At 60.2% G+C, this 7500-nt stretch overlaps 1 pseudogene; it reads right to left on the reverse strand.

Annotated features, from left to right (window-relative positions):
• The window catches only part of LOC145273410 (small subunit ribosomal RNA), a 2372-nt pseudogene extending 951 nt beyond the window's left edge, over positions 1-1421 (reverse strand).
• Between the last annotated feature and the right edge of the window lie 6079 nt (positions 1422-7500).

Genomic DNA, 7500 nt, shown 5'->3' on the forward strand with positions numbered 1-7500 from the left:
GCCATCGCTGCAGTTCGTCTTGCGACGATCCAAGAATTTCACCTCTAACGTCGCAATACGAGTGGCCCCGACCGCTCCCTTCGATCATTGCCTCGCCGTAGACGGAGACCGACAGACGTAGACGAGGCCCTCTTCCATCATTCCATGCTTATCGTATGCAAGCTTGAACAGCCCGCTCTGAGCACTCTAATTTTTTCAAAGTGAACGTACCGGCCGCCGCGGACACTCGGTTAAGAGCACCCTTGGAGGAGAAACCGCCGACCGCAACACGCGCGCAGACAAGACACGAAGCAGGGACTCGGAGCGGACCGGGGGGTTCAAAAAAAAAGAGGAACGCGCGGAAAGGGAGAGGGAGAGAAGCGCGGGGGTCAGAGTGCGGGGATGCGAATGAACACACCCAAACACACACACGTAGCACCCCCCCGTTAGACTACTCCCGGAACCGAACCGACGACCACTTGTTTTTTTTTTTCCCGGATCCCGATCACGACCTCCTCGTCCACCTCGCCGGCAGGACCGCGTGGCGGGTATGCTAGCGGTTGACACCGGCGGAAAGGGCCGGGAATGCGAACGGACGACCAAAGTCAACGACGGACGATGGCGCCGCCGCCCCGGGGCCGCTTGCGCGACCACGAACCCGAGTTCGGACTACGAGCTTTTTAACCGCAACAACTTTAATATACGCTACCGGAGCTGGAATTACCGCGGCTGCTGGCACCAGACTTGCCCTCCGGTTGGTCCTCGTTAACGGATTTGAAGTGTACTCATTCCGATCGCGGGGCCTCGACAGAGTCCCGCGTCGTTATTTTTCGTCACTACCTCCCCGTGCCGGGAGTGGGTAATTTGCGCGCCTGCTGCCTTCCTTGGATGTGGTAGCCGTTTCGCATGCTCCCTCTCCGGAATCGAACCCCGATTCCCCGTTACCCGTAGTAACCACGGTAGGCACTTAACCGACCGTCGACAGTTGATAGGGCGGACCCTCGAGAGACCCGTCGCCGGGCGTGAAAGCTCGTGCGATCGACCAGTGAGTTATCCAGAGTCACCAAAGCGGAGCGCGCCGCCCTATGAGCCCCGCCACCGAACGGACCCGCGAGCGGGAACGCCGACGACGGGAGGACGGAATGACGCGCATCGGTCTCAGTCTAATATGTAGCGCCGCGACCCGGAACGGCCGACGCGGGTGCCAGCGCGCGAGGCGTGGCGACGACGGCGCGCCGACCGATCGCGGCCTGTGTCACATGTATTAGCTCTAGAATTGCCACAGTTATCCATCGCCTCCGAGGAGGAATACGGTCCCGAGGATTAGGTCCGGTTCCTGAGCCATTCGCGGTTTCGCCCGTTCTAATGCGTGGCGTGAACTTACACTTGCATGGCTTAAGCTTTGAGACAAGCATATGACTACTGGCAGGATCAACCAGGTATCGTTGGAATTTGGGACTTTGTTTCGACAGAACGACAGACCGACCGACCGACCGACCGACATAAGACAGACAACTACAACGACGGGCACGTGTTTATTTGTTTTTCGAGGAGGTTCGCCGTCAGTAGAAGCGCGCTGCCCGCGCTGATGGCCTCTTTTTTGTTTCTCCCCTGACTTGGACCGAGACTCAAAGAACGAAAGCGACCAACGTCGACAACAACAACGACAACGGCACCCTTGACAGCGATACATACGACAAACGACAAGCAGCACGACGGCAGTGCACACGGACATCGAGGGTCAAGGTGCAGACTGAACTCGCCGAGGTCGTCGTCATCGTGGTCGCCATCGATTCCGTCTCGTCGTCGTCGTCGTCAACGTCCACGTCACAGCCGGCCGAGAAGAGAGAACAGACGACAGCGTCGACAACAACAACATCGACAACGGCACCCTTGACAGCGATACATACGACAAACGACAAACAGCACGACGGCAGTGCACACGGACATCGGAGGTCAAGGTGCAGACTGGAATCGTCGAGGTCGTCGTCATCGTGGTCGCCATCGATGCCGTCTCGTCGTCGTCGTCGTCGTCTTCGTCGTCGTCGTCGTCATCAACGTACCAACCGACCGAGACGAGAGAGCAAGCAACAACGTCGACAACAACAACGACAACGGCACCCTTGACAGCGATACATACGACAAACGACAAACAGCACGACGGCAGTGCACACGGACATCGGAGGTCAAGGTGCAGACTGAACTCGTCGAGGTCGTCGTCATCGTGGTCGCCATCGATGCCGTCTCGTCGTCGTCGTCGTCTCCGTCGTCGTCGTCGTCGTCGCCAACGTCAACGTCAACATCACAGCCGTCATCGGGGAGGAGCTGGACCAGGGCAGCGGCGGCGTAAATTTTCCCGTCACCTTCGTCGTCGCCTTCGTCGACCGACCGACCGACCGGCGTCGTGTTCGTGCTCGGAAAACCGAGGAGAGACAACGTGCACATGGCGCGTTCTCGCAAGCGGCTCCTCGGTCCGATTTTTTTGGGCGGCTTTTTCGAGCTTTTTTTTTTTTTTCTCACCCTTTCGTCCGTGCGACGGCGAACGTCAGGGGAAAAAAAAAAAAAAAAAAAAAAAAAAACGACAACAACGCGGCGGACCGGGCGAACAACATCGTCGACACACACGACATTGACGACCGGTCCCCCTTTTCACAATCGCATCGAGATAAAAACGAACGAGTCCGATTCGAGCACCGAGTCGCGAGCGGGAGGACTGTCGGTGCAAGTATCGATCACTGACGTGAGCGCTTCGCCGGACAGAGGATGGCTCATCCGGCAGCCGTGCAAATCGACGGTATGGGAAGAACGAACAAGAAGAGCAACGACTTGATCGGCGGCTTGGGAACTGCGGACGGTGAAAACGGGTTAATCGACTGCGACCACGACTGCTCGATCGATCTTCTTTGGCGCTAACAAAGGTGGAGGTGGCGCAAGAAGGGACTAGCGCTATCACCGTCCACGTATCAGAAGATGCGGCGGCAGACGTCGACGCTTATGCGTTGTCGGACGAGAAGTCGCTGCAGCACGTGTACCGCGAGCGGGACGTCCAAGGTTTTGCCAGACGGAAAGAAATCGGGTGTCAGCGAACGTTCACACGGCTGTGAGATCGGACGCTGACAGGAGTAGGAGGCGGCAGGCAGGCGGCGGTTACGGCGGCGGCGCCTGCTGCTGCTCATCCTCCTGTTTGCTGCGGCGACTTCCAGGACGGGAGAGCATCGAACAACGTACGTATGGTTACAAGGGGATCAGGATCTACATAGTGCATCCCCCGCGGCTATTTTTGTTTGTTTGTTCGCTCGTTCGTTAATTCGTTCGTTCGTTCGTTCGTTCGTTCGTTACAATGTACGTTTTTCCGTTCGACGGCGGCAGAGAGCGGCGGCGTTTCTCCCTAATCCGGAGGATTTATCGGTCGCACAGCGATGGGTCGTTCGGCCGATCATCGAAAGATTCGCAGGTAGTGGTTGAATGGCAGAACGGCAGCAACAACAGCGGCGGCTGAGAGCGGCGAACGCTGAGGCGGAAGCAGAAGCTGCAGCAAACGTATCGGCTAAACATGGTGGACATAGATATGGCTGACGACGCGGGTACCACGACGACTATGGAACCAGGAAAAGGAGCCGTTAGTTGTTCCAACATATCGTTCGACACGTCGAGCAGCCCTAGGTCCACGGAGAAGCACACACACGTACCACGTATTATAACCTAACGACGATGAGCGGGCGCACGGTTGGCAGGAACGAAGGCGGCGGATCAAAACAAGTTGGAGCGCGGCGACAGCGATAACGGTGACAGCCCTAGGCGGCGGAGATGCCACTTTCTGACGCCTTTGCGACAAGCCCGTAGAGACGTTCCGGACCACCACGAGGCAAAGAGTCGCTGCTCCGACGAACCGACACACCAAAGTGTGCTTCCTACCGAACATGTTTTATAAAACTTTCAAACTGGAAAACCCCAGAAATGGTGTTGGTATTTGTCCAGACCCACCTCCGACACCTGAAAATGGTGGTCAAAAAAAACGTCGATTATACGAAGCGACATTTCTGGTCGGCGATTTTCCAGTTTTACGCCTACTGCCACATGGGGATGTCGGTAGGCGTCGCAAAGTGCCTTCTCGTAGGCTAGGCACACCAGGACTTTGTCATTTTTTCCCCCTCGACATTCCTGGTCCGGTCTATTCCGATTTTACACCTACCGCCATGTGGGGGTGGCAGTAGGCGTCGAAAAGTGCCTTCTCGACCGCTAGCGACACCACTACTTGAGGCCTACTGGAGGGCCCGCACACCGACTAGGAAGCCGCGGAGTCGACCCCGGGGGCCTCCGCCTCTCGCCGCCGCTCACTTGGACGCCTTCCGCAACCTGTGGTCCCGCTCCGGGCCGCCGGGAGCCTCGCCGACCTGACCGGTGTCGGTAGGCGTCTGGAAGCGCCCGGCCGACCTGGACGAGGTCCCCCTGGCCCCCGGGGGACACCCCTTAGTTGGATGGGGGTGCTGTCCCGGGCACACATGCAACCCGCGGCCGCCTACCGACAGCCCCCGTCGCTCGATCGCTACTCCTTTCCAACATATGTCGGAGAAGCCGGGCGGTTGTGAAACCCCAGAAATGGTGTTGGTATTCGTCCAGACCCACCTCCGACACCTGAAAATGGTGGTCAAAAAAAACGTCGATTATACGAAGCGACATTTCTGGTCGGCGATTTTCCAGTTTTGCGCCTACCGCCATGTGGGGGTGGCAGTAGGCGTCGAAAAGTGCCTTCTCGACCGCTAGCGACACCACTACTTTATCGAGCTCTGGAGGCCCGCACACCGACCCGGGGGCCGCGGAGTCGACCCCGGGGGCCTCCTGGCGTCGCCGCCGCTCACTTGGACGCCTTCCGCAACCTGTGGTCCCGCTCCGGGCCGCCGGGAGCCTCGCCGACCTGACCGGTGTCGGTAGGCGTCTGGAAGCGCCCGGCCGACCTGGACGAGGTCCCCCTGGCCCCCGGGGGACACCCCTTAGTTGGATGGGGGTGCTGTCCCGGGCACACATGCAACCCGCGGCCGCCTACCGACAGCCCCCGTCGCTCGATCGCTACTCCTTTCCAACATATGTCGGAGAAGCCGGGCGGTTGTGAAACCCCAGAAATGGTGTTGGTATTCGTCCAGACCCACCTCCGACACCTGAAAATGGTGGTCAAAAAAAACGTCGATTATACGAAGCGACATTTCTGGTCGGCGATTTTCCAGTTTTGCGCCTACCGCCATGTGGGGGTGGCAGTAGGCGTCGAAAAGTGCCTTCTCGACCGCTAGCGACACCACTACTTTATCGAGCTCTGGAGGCCCGCACACCGACTAGGAAGCCGCGGAGTCGACCCCGGGGGCCTCCTGGCGTCGCCGCCGCTCACTTGGACGCCTTCCGCAACCTGTGGTCCCGCTCCGGGCCGCCGGGAGCCTCGCCGACCTGACCGGTGTCGGTAGGCGTCTGGAAGCGCCCGGCCGACCTGGACGAGGTCCCCCTGGCCCCCGGGGGACACCCCTTAGTTGGATGGGGGTGCTGTCCCGGGCACACATGCAACCCGCGGCCGCCTACCGACAGCCCCCGTCGCTCGATCGCTACTCCTTTCCAACATATGTCGGAGAAGCCGGGCGGTTGTGAAACCCCAGAAATGGTGTTGGTATTCGTCCAGACCCACCTCCGACACCTGAAAATGGTGGTCAAAAAAAACGTCGATTATACGAAGCGACATTTCTGGTCGGCGATTTTCCAGTTTTGCGCCTACCGCCATGTGGGGGTGGCAGTAGGCGTCGAAAAGTGCCTTCTCGACCGCTAGCGACACCACTACTTTATCGAGCTCTGGAGGCCCGCACACCGACTAGGAAGCCGCGGAGTCGACCCCGGGGGCCTCCTGGCGTCGCCGCCGCTCACTTGGACGCCTTCCGCAACCTGTGGTCCCGCTCCGGGCCGCCGGGAGCCTCGCCGACCTGACCGGTGTCGGTAGGCGTCTGGAAGCGCCCGGCCGACCTGGACGAGGTCCCCCTGGCCCCCGGGGGACACCCCTTAGTTGGATGGGGGTGCTGTCCCGGGCACACATGCAACCCGCGGCCGCCTACCGACAGCCCCCGTCGCTCGATCGCTACTCCTTTCCAACATATGTCGGAGAAGCCGGGCGGTTGTGAAACCCCAGAAATGGTGTTGGTATTCGTCCAGACCCACCTCCGACACCTGAAAATGGTGGTCAAAAAAAACGTCGATTATACGAAGCGACATTTCTGGTCGGCGATTTTCCAGTTTTGCGCCTACCGCCATGTGGGGGTGGCAGTAGGCGTCGAAAAGTGCCTTCTCGACCGCTAGCGACACCACTACTTTATCGAGCTCTGGAGGCCCGCACACCGACTAGGAAGCCGCGGAGTCGACCCCGGGGGCCTCCTGGCGTCGCCGCCGCTCACTTGGACGCCTTCCGCAACCTGTGGTCCCGCTCCGGGCCGCCGGGAGCCTCGCCGACCTGACCGGTGTCGGTAGGCGTCTGGAAGCGCCCGGCCGACCTGGACGAGGTCCCCCTGGCCCCCGGGGGACACCCCTTAGTTGGATGGGGGTGCTGTCCCGGGCACACATGCAACCCGCGGCCGCCTACCGACAGCCCCCGTCGCTCGATCGCTACTCCTTTCCAACATATGTCGGAGAAGCCGGGCGGTTGTGAAACCCCAGAAATGGTGTTGGTATTCGTCCAGACCCACCTCCGACACCTGAAAATGGTGGTCAAAAAAAACGTCGATTATACGAAGCGACATTTCTGGTCGGCGATTTTCCAGTTTTGCGCCTACCGCCATGTGGGGGTGGCAGTAGGCGTCGAAAAGTGCCTTCTCGACCGCTAGCGACACCACTACTTTATCGAGCTCTGGAGGCCCGCACACCGACTAGGAAGCCGCGGAGTCGACCCCGGGGGCCTCCTGGCGTCGCCGCCGCTCACTTGGACGCCTTCCGCAACCTGTGGTCCCGCTCCGGGCCGCCGGGAGCCTCGCCGACCTGACCGGTGTCGGTAGGCGTCTGGAAGCGCCCGGCCGACCTGGACGAGGTCCCCCTGGCCCCCGGGGGACACCCCTTAGTTGGATGGGGGTGCTGTCCCGGGCACACATGCAACCCGCGGCCGCCTACCGACAGCCCCCGTCGCTCGATCGCTACTCCTTTCCAACATATGTCGGAGAAGCCGGGCGGTTGTGAAACCCCAGAAATGGTGTTGGTATTCGTCCAGACCCACCTCCGACACCTGAAAATGGTGGTCAAAAAAAACGTCGATTATACGAAGCGACATTTCTGGTCGGCGATTTTCCAGTTTTGCGCCTACCGCCATGTGGGGGTGGCAGTAGGCGTCGAAAAGTGCCTTCTCGACCGCTAGCGACACCACTACTTTATCGAGCTCTGGAGGCCCGCACACCGACTAGGAAGCCGCGGAGTCGACCCCGGGGGCCTCCTGGCGTCGCCGCCGCTCACTTGGACGCCTTCCGCAACCTGTGGTCCCGCTCCGGGCCGCCGGGAGCCTCGCCGACC

The sequence above is a fragment of the Euprymna scolopes genome, unplaced genomic scaffold (genome assembly GCF_053919585.1).
Source record: "Euprymna scolopes isolate OS-2025 unplaced genomic scaffold, ASM5391958v1 sca1, whole genome shotgun sequence".
Taxonomy (NCBI): domain Eukaryota; kingdom Metazoa; phylum Mollusca; class Cephalopoda; order Sepiida; family Sepiolidae; genus Euprymna; species Euprymna scolopes.